At 40.2% G+C, this 12,677-nt stretch overlaps 1 protein-coding gene across 4 annotated transcripts in view; it reads right to left on the minus strand.

The window, feature by feature from the left end:
- The window catches only part of SGMS1 (sphingomyelin synthase 1), a 158,155-nt gene extending 146,118 nt beyond the window's left edge, over positions 1-12,037 (minus strand). For all 4 annotated transcript variants that reach the window (XM_012801423.2, XM_023509621.1, XM_023509620.1 and 1 more), the window contains exons 1-2: positions 11,992-12,037; positions 4,058-4,200 (exon numbers count right to left, since the gene is read on the minus strand). The gene's annotated coding sequence lies outside the window, so the exon portion shown is untranslated. The remainder of the gene's footprint in view (positions 1-4,057; positions 4,201-11,991) is intronic.
- Between the last annotated feature and the right edge of the window lie 640 nt (positions 12,038-12,677).

Raw genomic sequence — 12,677 nt, forward strand, 5'->3', positions numbered from 1 at the left:
AAGCAGTTCTAGGCCCTCCCGGAGTGGTGCAGTCGTCCGCAGCCACCGGCGTGGGTGCGCTAAGGTCTAGCAAGTACTTCTGTGGCTGCCCGGCACTGGGGGCTTCTCTGCGGCCACCGGCCACCCGCGGGAGGGGGGCGGGTCTAGTAAGCAGTTCTGGGGCCCGCTTTGTACCTGTATTTTATGTTCTTAAATGATCTTCCTTGGATTTATAGCTTGCCGAACTTCTTTCTGGGCTCAGCTCCCCGTCTTTGACTTCATAGATTCTGATTCCAACCAGTTTTTCTTCCTTTGTTCAGGAGCCTCTGACCAGGGTTGCTACCAGTCGGCCATCTTCCCAGAATTCGCTTCTGCTAAATGTTGACCACCCATCTCAGTGCAATCAACTTCTCAGTTTGGTAATTCCAATCCCCAGGAGCACAGATCCCCTCAGTTTTGGGAAAAGCCACATTAGGACTGCACTGTGATGCCTCTCCAAGACAGTACTAGAGTGGCATCACTTGTGAGGTCTGGGGCTTCCTCAGCTCAAGGGAGCTGCTGACCCAGGGTTTAGCCCATGTGAATTATTTAGCCAAAAAGGAGAGAGGAAAGAAGTTCAATTAACTTGGTACAGCCAATGAGGAGGGTCAAATCACCTGCAAATGAGGATCTGAGAAGTGCTATTAAAAGGCTGATGTAACTTGTCACTGGTGGCCACTTCATAGAAAGAGAAAAAGGTGGTTTCAAAGTTTCCCAGTCAAAAAGGTTTCCCAATGCTGAAGTCATGCATAATATTTGCACTGGAAGCTTACAAGTCAAACTCATATATGATAAGACAAAGGAAAAGATCAAAACTGGATTTTCTCATCATGTCCTAAACCAGTGGTTCTCAAGCCTCCTAATGCCGCAGCCCTTTAATACAGTTCCTCATGTTGTGGTGACCCTAAAAATTATTTTCGTTGTTACTTCATAACTGTAATTTTGCTACTGTTATGAAATGTGATGTAAATATCTGTTATGCAAGATGTATTTAGGCGACCCCTGTGAAAGGGTCGTTCAACCCCCAAAGGGGTCGCGACCCACAGGTTGAGAACCACTGTTCTAAACCATCATTAGTTATTTTATAAGATATATGAAAATCCGTGGCAACTATGAAGTTTTGTTTGAGTCCATCTGTCCTAACACAGTGACCTGATTTAGAGAGGTTCTAACTCAAATAAATGAGGATCATGTCTCCACAATAATAGATGGACTCTCTTATTCTCAGTACCAAAGAGAATACTTTATAGCCACTAAAGCATGTGGTAGGAGAATATGTAAGCACATGGGGAGAATGCTGCAGTTATACTAAGTAAAAATGGATATGGTTTTAAGTTTGTATTTTTAAATAGGCATACACTGAAATAAAAGCTGGCTGCATCTACACCAAATATGACCAATGGTGGTCTTTAAGTGGTGGTTTTTGTTGTTTAAACTTTTCATATTTACCAAATTTTCCATGTAGAATCGGGAAAAGATACATTTAAAAAACAGAAAGACTACTTATCAAAATGTTATGGTATACCTACTACTGTGAGATTCATATATAATGCCAGAACTGTCCTTAACTGTGTGATTGGGTGGCCAAATTTCAGTCCCAAGGTGCTTTAGGAGGAATGGCTACTCACACAACTGCCAAGGTGAGTCAACCCTAATTGCTACCAGCACCATGGTAAGCAGTTCTGAAGAGTGGCTCCGTTCACCTTAAACCAGAATTGCCTGTCCTGCTAAAACTTCATCACTGAACAGCACCAAGCCCATCTAAAAGCACATGTGTCTGCGAGGATATGGCTTACTTAACTGTTTTAAGACTGCCTGGTATGAATGCAAAACATAGGAAAATTTTTGGACATGTCTGTGATCTAAATGTCACTACCCTGTGTAATCAGCAAGGCAGTGTGACTGTTAGAAACACTGTGAAATCTAACGGATCAAGTTTCACTTTGGCTCTACCACTTTTTAACTACCTGAATTTGGGTAAGTTTCAAAATCCCAGAAGCTGCAGCTTATGCATCTTTCAGTAAAGTTGACCACACCTATGTCCCAGGATTTGAAAGAAGACCTTACATGTTTATCAGTAGACCTATCTGCCAATTTAATAAAAACATCCTAGAAGCCTAAATACATAGCATTTTCAAATCATGCAGCCCCTTATTAAAAAATATTAGCTGTCATGTATTCTTAAGTTCACTTAAACTTAAAGCCTATATCTTTCAGGGCACTCTCCCAGCTACCCACACTGAAAGTGGTCACTGAACCCACACCAAGCACTTGGATAGATAGATATTCTGTATTTTTAAAAATTCAGACTCTAAAACAACTTTGTGAACTATATAAAAAGATTTCTGGCAAACCTTATTCCTTTCCTATTTGATCTTCACTAACTCCATATTGAGAGGAATTGGGCAATGGTACAGATGATGCCACAGACACGGACTGTATTAGAAATATAAAAGTCTACTTCTGCCATACATGCTGGCCCATAATCAACTCAGCAAACATACGGTTAGCAAAGATGCCATAGCCTATATTACAAAGAGAGCACATTTTAATGTCTCATGCCGATAATATATATAATCTCAGGCCAGGCATGGTGGTTTATGCCTGTAATCCTAGCACTCTAGGAGGCCAAGATGGGAGGATCCTTGCAGCTCAGGAATTCTAGACTAGCCTGACAAGAGCCAGACCCTGTCTCTACTAACAATAGAAAAATTAGCTGGGCATTGTGGCAGGTGCCTATAATCACAGCTACTCAAGAGGCTGAGGCAAGAGGATCACTTGGACCCAGGAGTTGAGGCTGTAGTGAAGTAGGTTGGTATCACGGCACTCTGACCTAGGCAACAGAGTGAGACTTTGTCTCATAAATAAATACATAAATAAATAAATCTCAGTGAAATCTTGAAAACAATAAGTGAAAAGTATTTAATTTTAATACGCAAATTAAATGTGACAAACATAATTATGAACTGAGATGCCATGAAATGGAGAAAAAGCAGAAAATAATGGTGAAGAATGTAGAGAAGAATAAAATTGCAGAAGAATTAGGACACTTTTAACTTTTTATTTTTGAATTAGGATACTTTTAAACCCTGCCTCAGGAAGTGGAAACAGCATGGCATGCTATTTCCACCGTGCGCAGTTTGAGACAGACCCAGGGCTGAACCCCATTACTGCAGCCTACTCTCTGGAAAAGAGTAGATCACTCATTAAACCACTTGGAACCTCTTTTCTATTTAGGAAGTAAAACTTGTTTACTGCTTTCCTGAGGGTGCGACAACCAAAGACAGTAGACTACTTGGCGCGGGGCATGTCTATAGCATTCTGTACGGGTAGATAGAAAAAACCAAAACCCTACTAAAGAATCAGGTGAGATATGACATGACATAGGCTGTGGTTTGGAAAACAGCCAGGGTCTCAAAAGCCAGATATCCACTGAAGGTCACAGAGCATGAAATGCTGGGTGACCCTGACCTTCATGATAAACATCGTTGAGGAGATAAAAATTAAAGGCTAAAAGCAAGAAAATGAAGTGAGCCTTTAACAGGGGTCAAGGGGAGAAGCAGGTTAAAGTAAATGACTAACAGGGAACTGCAATCTGGCACCACCATCACCCAATCAGAAATGGCCTTCATGACTTTCAGGGTAAGAGGAAAGACAGTAAATAACAGCTAGTTCAAAGGACACACATTTGCTGAGCTTTGATTTCTGACCGCTCTATTCCCAAGAAAGAAGGCAAGGTGGTCTTTAACTTGAGATTTGCTGTCACTTTCATCGGACCAGAGTGTAAGGTTACCTGTCTTCTTTACAGTCCTTAAGGCACTGGGAAGGACTCTCAACAGACTGAATCAGAGCTGCTCAGAGTGACAAGTGACATCCCACCACACAGTCAAGTTTAGAGAACAACGGACATGACTGTTGACCTGGGGGGAGGGGGGAATTGCCCTAAGGCCTATTTCTAGTCCCAGGGAAAAGCACAACTTGACTCAATAGAGCAGGGTTCTATTATCAGGTTCACTTCAAGCTCTCTATAATTACCTACCTCCAGCAGCTACTGGTTTGCATGCATCGCTAGGTTCCTTTAAAATTATTCTCATGTACGCTTGCTGAGGCAGGGTCTTGTCTTCTAGTTCATGAGTTTCCCAATCAAATGTTTCTGTGCATCCCAAGAATTCAGTGGTGTACCTGTAACAGAGAAGCAATTTAAGCTTAACCACTTCAAAACAGAATCACAAAACTCTAAAGCTGAAATAGACCTTATAAATTCAGTACAGCTCCCTATAAATAAAAAACATTAAAGTATTTATTAACCTGGAAACAAAAGATACAAAAGGAAGCATCCCTAGCTGTCTCCATATTTTTTTAGCTTTTTAATTTTTGTACTTTTTATTGTAATGAAATACAAATAACACAAAACTCCATCTTTTCATATTAAAATCTAAGTCTTTAACCTATCACATAAAGGTGTTTCTCCTTCTATAAATGTATCTACTATCTTTAATTGCCAACAAATAACTGATCATCAGAAATTAAGTATAACTTTGAAGTTTCAGCTTAAAATGGAAAACAAAGGTTAACTACTGAGTTACCCTCTTTATAAGGTGACTAGTCAAATGGCACTTTTCTCTCTAGGCCAAAACATTATCCTCATAAATGAAATCTTTTATATTCGTATGTGTACACATCTTCTGGTTGCATAACCAGGAAGCTAGAGAGGATGTTTTATGCTTGATGAAGAATTTTAAAAAGGGTTATTCATTTAATGTCTCATTTGTGTTATTTGTACTTATATGTGAAAATAATGTAGAATCTAATGACAGCCAGAGAGGCAGAATCTTACTCTGATGTTTAATTTAATCAGTAATGTTCCTTTATGGGGGGGGGCCCTGTAATACTCTGTAAGCTGTAAGTAGGCTCTCAACCCTCTCCATGATCATATACACTTGGCCTATAGCATTGAGTATGTGCTGAGAACTGAAGCGATTCCATCCTCCCCACACAGTAGTCAAACTTCAGGAAGATCATGAACTTGAAGTCAGCCTGGATGCCAAGATAAAAATCGTAAGGGCTGCCATGTACCAAAAGGAACAGCTGACACGTGGAACTAACTGACAGATTTAATTCTGTAAAGAAACAAATCTCAGGGAACAAAAGAAACCACTCAGTACTCTTTACAGTCCCCATTTAATCAATCTTCCTCCTATTTGTAGAAAAAGCATTACACCTATAAATAATCAAACACAGTCACAAAGAAAACAGTTGTCACAAACTAAAACACCAAGAAAACAAAGGATAAAACTGGGACTCCTGCCATTACATTAGTTTAAAAGTGTTCAGTTAAAGCTTCAAAGTAAAATATGCTTACATAAAGGAACATCATCTACTGGTGACACCAACATACAGTTTATAAACCCAAATACAAAGTGACTAGTATTTCCCTCCCTCCCTCCCAAAAAAATGGGGGGGGAAGAAATTGTACTTTAGGAAATAGGGTAGCTCTTTAAACTCAAAACTGTCACAAACTCTCACATGTCAGACAATAATGTGTCTATTTTGAATAATAAAATAATATCTGGGGAAGTAAATGTGATCAGTGCAAGCTTTGGAAGCTTACAGGTCACTTGACAGAAGCTGGTTAATGAAAAGGAAGCAAAGAAATAGATTTAATGACTATTTTTTGGAGATTAGACCTAACAATAGCAAATACAAGATTATTTTTTAAGTATCCTTTAAGTAGCCTTTTAAGTATCCTTTTCAAAATCTATATGAATTTAGGAGCAATGGATGGTCAACTGAATAGGCCTGTTTATCTCGCTTCCCTCTAAATTCTCACTAAGATGATAATAAAGTGAGGAAAAGATACAAATCCATAAGGAATTTCAATGGTGTCTGGGAAGCAGAGGTGACTTCAGAAGCTCCACAGGGCAGGCGGGAACCTCTGTGCTGAGAAGCACGGAATCCGCTGATTGCTGCAGAAAAGGCTCAGGAAATGGAGCTCCCAGCCCCTTAGAAAGAAGGGTGGGGGGCACAGGGGCCAGGACTAAAGTGGGGGTGGCTGGTTGACGGTCTGTATAAAACAGCCCCTTACCTTACATCATATACAAAACATCATTCAAAATGGATTAAAGACTTACAAGTCAGATGTGAAACTAAAATCCCTAGAAGAAAAGCTCCGTGACACTGGGGCTAGCAATGATTTGGGGTGCTTTTAACTTTTTTTGGTTATAAAACCAAAAGCAAAGATAACAAATGCAAAATAGGCAAATGGAAATACATCAACTAAAAAGTAAATGGAAAAAAAAAAAAAAACCAAGAGTGAAAGGGCAACCGACAGAATGGGAGAATATTTGCAAAGCATATGTATCTAATAAGGCATTAAAATCTAGAATATAGGCACCCATAGCTCAGTGGCTAGGGCGCTGGCCACATACACTGCAGCTGGCGGGTTCAAACTCAACCCGGGCCAGCTAAACAGCAATGACAACTATAACAAAACAACAACAAAAAACAGCTCAGTATTGTAGCGGGCACCTGTAGTCCCAGCTACTTGGTAGGCTGAGGCAAGAGAATTGCTTAAGCCCAGGAGTTTGAGGCTGCCATGGGCTATGGCGCTACGGCACTCTACCAGGGGAGACACAGTAAGACTCTTGTCTCAAAAAACAAAACAAGGCTCGGCGCCTGTGGCTCAAGTGGCTAAGGCACCAGCCACATACACCTAAGATGGAGGGTTCGAATCCAGCCTGGCCTGCCAAACAACAATAATGGCTGTAACCAAAAAATAGCCGGGCGCTGTGGTGGGTGCCTGTGGTCCCAGCTACTTGGGAGGCTGAGACAGGAGACTCGCTTGAGCCCAGGAGTTGGAGGTTGCTGTGAGCAGTGAAGCCATGGCACTCTACCCAGGGGGACAGCTTGAGGCTCTGTCTCAAAAACAAAACAAAACAAAACAAAACAATCCAGAATATACAAAGAATTCCTACAATTCAACAAAAAGCCAAATTAACCCCCAATTTAAAAATGGACAAAAGATTTGAATAGACATTTCTCCAAGCAAGACATACAAATGATCAGGAGGCACATGAGATGATGTTCAACTGATCATCCAGAAAATGAGACTCAAACCCACAATGAGCTATCACCTCACACCCATTAGAATGGCCACTCTCAAAAACAATAAATAAAAGCAAAACAAACAACTCCCCCCCCCCAGAATATAGCAAGTACTGGCAAAGATGTGGAGAAACTGGCTGGAATCCTCCCTGCATACACACTATTAATAGGCTGTACTCCCTGTATAGCCACCAAGGAAAATAGTCTGGCCATCCCTCAAAAAATTAAAAATAGAATCAGCATGCATGATCCAGCAATTTCACTTCTGGTATATACCCCAAACTGAAAGCAGGGTCTTGAAGAGCGATTTGCACATCCCTGTTCATTGCAGCATTATTCACAACCCCAAGAGGTGGAAGCCACCTAAGTATCTATCAGCACATAAAGAGCCGTAGAAAATGTGACATGTACCTAAGATGGAATAGCATTCCACCTTTATAATGAAGGGAGTCATGTCATTTGCTACAACACAGATGAACCTAGAGGACATTATGAAACAAGCCAGTCACGAAAAAACAAATGCTACATGATCTTATTGTATTTACACGAAATATCTAAAGTAGTCAAACTTACAGAACCAGGTAGTACAATGGTGATGGCTACAGGCTGGGAGAGGAAGAGAGAGGAGTTGTTTTTTCAGTGGGTACAGAGGCTCAGTTCTGCAAGAAAAAAAGGTTCTGGAAATCTTTGGCACAACTATGTACGTGTAGTTAACACTACTGTTCTGCACACTTAAAATGATTAAGATGGTACATGATATGCCAGTTTTGCCACAAAAAAAAAAGGAGGACGCTTATCCTGGATTATTTAGATGGGCCCACTGTCAACACAAACATCTTTAAAAGTGGAAGAGGTCACTGGATAAAAGATTTAAACTTAAGACATGAAACTATAAAAATATTAGAAAAGAGTGCAGGGAAAACACTTGAAGAAATTGGCCTGGGAGATTATTTTCTGAGGAGGAACCCCTGGGCAATTGAAGCAACACCAAAAATACGTTACTGAGATCTGATCAAACTAAAAAGCTTTGCACAGCCAAGAGCACAGTAAGTAAAGCAAACAGACAACCTTCAGAATGGGAAAAGATTTTTCCAGGTTATGCTTCAGACAAAGGTCTGATACTAGAAGTCACAGACAACTTAAACTAATCAATAAGAAAAGAACAAATAATCCCATTTCTATCTGGGCAAGAGACTTGAACGGAAACTTCTCTGAAGAAGATAGGCACATGGCCTACAAACACATGAAAACATGCTCCTCATCTTTAATCATCAGAGAAATGCAAATTAAAACCACTTTGAGATATCATCCAACTCCAGTAAGATTAGCCCACATCACAAAATTCCAAAACTATAGATGATGGTGTGGCTGTGGAGAGAGGGGAACACTTCTACACTGTTGGTGGGAATGCAAGCTAATACAACCTTTTTGGAAAGAAGTTTGAAAAATACTCAAGGAACTAAAAGTAGACCCACCATTTGATCCTGCAATTCCTCTACTGGGTATCTATTCAGATGATCAAAAATCATTTTACAACAAAGACATTTGCACCAGAATGTTTATTGCAGCCCAATTCATAATTGCCAAGACATGGAAATAGCCTAAGTGCCCATCGACCCAAGAATGGATTAACAAATTGTGGTATTTGTATACCATGGAATTCTATGCAGCCATGAAAAAGATGGAGACTTCATATCTTTTATGTTTACCTGGATGGACCTGGAACATATTCTTAGTAAAGCACCTCAAGAATGGCAAAAAAAAAGTATCCAAGGTACTCAATACTACTATGAAATCAATATATAATCACCTACACATTCGTAGGATTGGTAAAACATAACTATAGTCCAGAAAGTAGGAGGGAAGAGGAGAGAGAGGGAGTGGAGGAGAGGAGGTGGGAGGAGGGAGGATATCTGGGGGGACCTAACCTAAAGTACATATGGTACATTTTAAAACTATTAAGAAAAGAGTAGAATTGTGATGGATGTGTTAATCAGTGCAAATGTAAGCATTTCACATAGTACATCAAATCAGTACACTGAACCCCACAAATGCATCAAGGTACACAGTTATGACTTAATAAAAACAAAAAAAATTTAAAAAGAAATATGTGATTCTCAGAGAGTGGGGTAGAAAAGTGGAATATGTAGGCAGAGGAGGAGGTCGAGGGAGCCAGGCTGAAGAAGAGCTGACCCTGACCCTCCACTACTGACCCTAAAGACAGAAGGGGGCTGAGAGCCAAGGATGCAGCCGGCCTCTACTTAGGGAAAGCAAGGAAAGGGCTATACGCTAGAGCCTCCAGGAAGGAGTACAGCCTGTGGGCGCCTGAATTTTAGCCCAGTGAAACCTGCATCAGACTTCTGACCTGCAAAAGGAGGCAGTTTACTTGCTGCAGAAGGCATAGCAATACTTGAGACTCACACACCAGATAAGGCAGAAAAAAGGCATTAGGATTCAAGCCTTCGCAGGCTTTGATGGGACGACCTCCAGCTTCTTCCCTGTGTGGTTCCCTCCAATCCTCATAGGCAGACTTATTCCCCACAAAAAGGTAAACAGACGATTCAGGCTTTTTGTTTTTTTTTTCTTTTTTTTTTTTCTTCTGGAGAAACTGAAAAGTCTAAGAAAAAAGATGTGCAGACACTGATGCACAAGTATCACAGACTGAAGCCACCAGGTCCCCTGCTCAAAGACACTAGAGTAGAGCCCTCAAGGAAATAAATTCCCAACCTACTTTGGATCGTTTCACTCATAAACATGAACAATTTGAGAAAAGCCTCTAACATCAAAATCCGAAATCAAAACTAGCAGATAAAAAGCAGGAACACACAGGAAAATGTGCAGAGAGCTTAAGAAAACAGCAAATGAATTAAATTCATATTTTCGAAGGACAAGATCCTATTTTTAAAAAGAAAATATTCAAAGACCCAATCCCAAATTAAATTTGAAATTACAAACCTGCTAGAAATTAAAAATTGAACAGAAACTAAGAAAGCCTCTTAGAACATAAAGCAAAACCACAGAGAGATGAAAAATAGCTAGGAAAATGACATAAGGAAATTAGAAAATCAAACCTGCAGGTCTAAATACCCAACTAACAGACTTGCAGAAGACAGATAAAAAGGGGAAAAGAAAATCATCAAAGAAATAGTACAAGAAAATTTCCAAAATGAAGCAAATGAGTTTCCAACCACAAAGTACCACAAATACCCAAAAAAAAAAAAAAAAAAAAACTCCCAATATGAAATTTCAGAATTCTAGGTTAAAGGAAAAGCTTCAGACCTTTTCCAGAGACATAAAACAGTTCATATACAACAGGGAAACAGAATGGCCTGAGATGTCTCAACTTATACGACAGAGCTCAGCTACAAACAAAATACAGTCATAAAGGAAACATTACTATTCATTTAGACACAGACTATCACGTGACTGCACTGAGGAAACAGACAGGAAAAGCAGATGTGTACTGAGAGTAAAAGGTGGTCTGTGAGAGGTAAATCTTCAGTAGAAAACCAATGTAAGTCTCAAATTTTAAAAGAAGTCAGTAAATGGCACTTCATCCATTTATCTATCAATAAATGGCACAGCATCCAGTGTGTGGTTTAGAATAGGTAGGTGAATACCAGAAAACACAACTAAACAAGTTGAAAGGGCTATTCTTAGGCAAAGTAGCAATAAGAATATAAAAAAGAACAAAGAATGGCTGATATAGTGCAATTAAACAGGTTCGGTGCCCATAGCACAGCGGTTATAGTACCAGCCACATACACCATGGGTGGCGGGTTCAAACCTGGCCAGGTCAGCTATACAACAATGACCACTGCAACAAAAAAATAACTGGGCATTGTGGTGGGTGCCTGTAGTCCCAGCTACTTGGGAGGCTGAAGCAAGAGAATCTCTTTTTTTTTTAGACGGAGCCTCAAGCTATCCCCCTGGGTAGAGTGCTATGGCATCACAGCTCACAGCAACCTCCAACTCCTGGGCTCAAGCGAGTCTACTGCCTCAGCCTCCCAAGTAGCTGGGACTACAGGCACCCACCACAATGCCCGGCCATTTTTTGGTTGCAGCCATCATTGTTGTTTGGCAGGCCTGGGCTGGGGATTAGAACCTGCCACCTTAGGTGTATGTGGCTGGCACCTTAGCCGCTTGAGCCACAAGTGCCGAGCTGCAAGAGAATCTCTTAAGCCCAAGAGTTGGAGGTTGCTGTGAGCTCTGACGCCATAGCACTTTACCAAGGGCAACATAGTGAGACTCTGTCTCATAAAAGAAAAAAATTAGTAAACAATATGCATGCGATTACCTTGAAATAAGTAAATAGGAGAGGGAGAGAGGGAGGAAGACAGGTAAATTGGCTGACTTAACAAAGTTGTTCTACAAATTGTTACACAATGAAGATCTTCACACAGAAAGAATAAAAACAGCAAATGTCCTAATGTTATGCAAATGGTTACTTGCAGCTTGTAATAAAATTTCAATTACAGCACTGTACCTGAACTCCAAAAGTGCTGTACTATAAACAACTGAAATGATAGTATGCTGGAGAAAACAGTATTGAATCCTTCAAAAATGTAACTCAAATAATGAAGATACAGATATCAAATGTGAATGTAAAGAGTTGGAAGAAAATGATTCTGGTGTACGAAAAGAGCATTGGTTATAATACCGTTTTGTAAAACGTATAAACTCATTCATTCGATGTAACTAATTAATTGCCTGGTATGAATATGTAGTTGACTAATTCATCTTATATTCTCAAAAGATTCCTTACATATTCAAACTGGCCACAAAAAAAGTGTTTGTTTCTTGGTGGGAAAACACAGAAACTATAAACTAAGCATAAAAGGTACATAAAACAATTAAAAATCCATTTACCTGAATCATGTTATTATTTTTCTTCATCAGTCTTCTTGCAATCTAGGAGAAAATAAGAAGTAAATTAAAGACCATTCTTCCTGTACTGAGCTGCTTACAAGAAAAGAACTAAAATCCAAATCTATAGCCAGGCATGGTGGCGGCGCCTGTAGTCCCAGTTACTCAGAGCGCTGAGGCAAGAGGATCGCTGGAGCCCCAGAGTCTGAGGTTGCAATGAGCTATGATGAGGCCACCGCACTCTACCCAGGGCGACAGAGTGAAACTGTCTCAAAAAATTGATAAATAGGCCAGACACGGTGGCTCATGCCTGTAATCCTAGCACTCTGGGAGGCTGAAGTGGATGGATTGCTGGAGACCAGCCTGAGCAAAAAGCAAGGCCCTGTCTGTGCTAAAAATAGAAAAAAAATGAGGCAAGAGGATCGCTTGCACCCAAGAGTTTGAGGTTGCTGTGAACTGTGACGGCATGGCATTCTACCCAGGGCAACAGCTTTAGACTCTGTCTCAAAAATAATAATAATGATAATAATAATGATAACAATAAATAAATAAATCCAAATCCAAGGAACTAAGGAAACTATTACTCACTTCTGATCATAGCAGGGAAGAAATTTTCCAATTCCCAGCTAATTTCTGGCTATCATAGTATTAAGAGTGAGCTTACGTAAGGCAAAGCCCAGCAGAAGCAC

Source organism: Otolemur garnettii, unplaced genomic scaffold (assembly GCF_000181295.1).
Source record: "Otolemur garnettii isolate 467f Iridium unplaced genomic scaffold, OtoGar3 scaffold00008, whole genome shotgun sequence".
Taxonomy (NCBI): domain Eukaryota; kingdom Metazoa; phylum Chordata; class Mammalia; order Primates; family Galagidae; genus Otolemur; species Otolemur garnettii.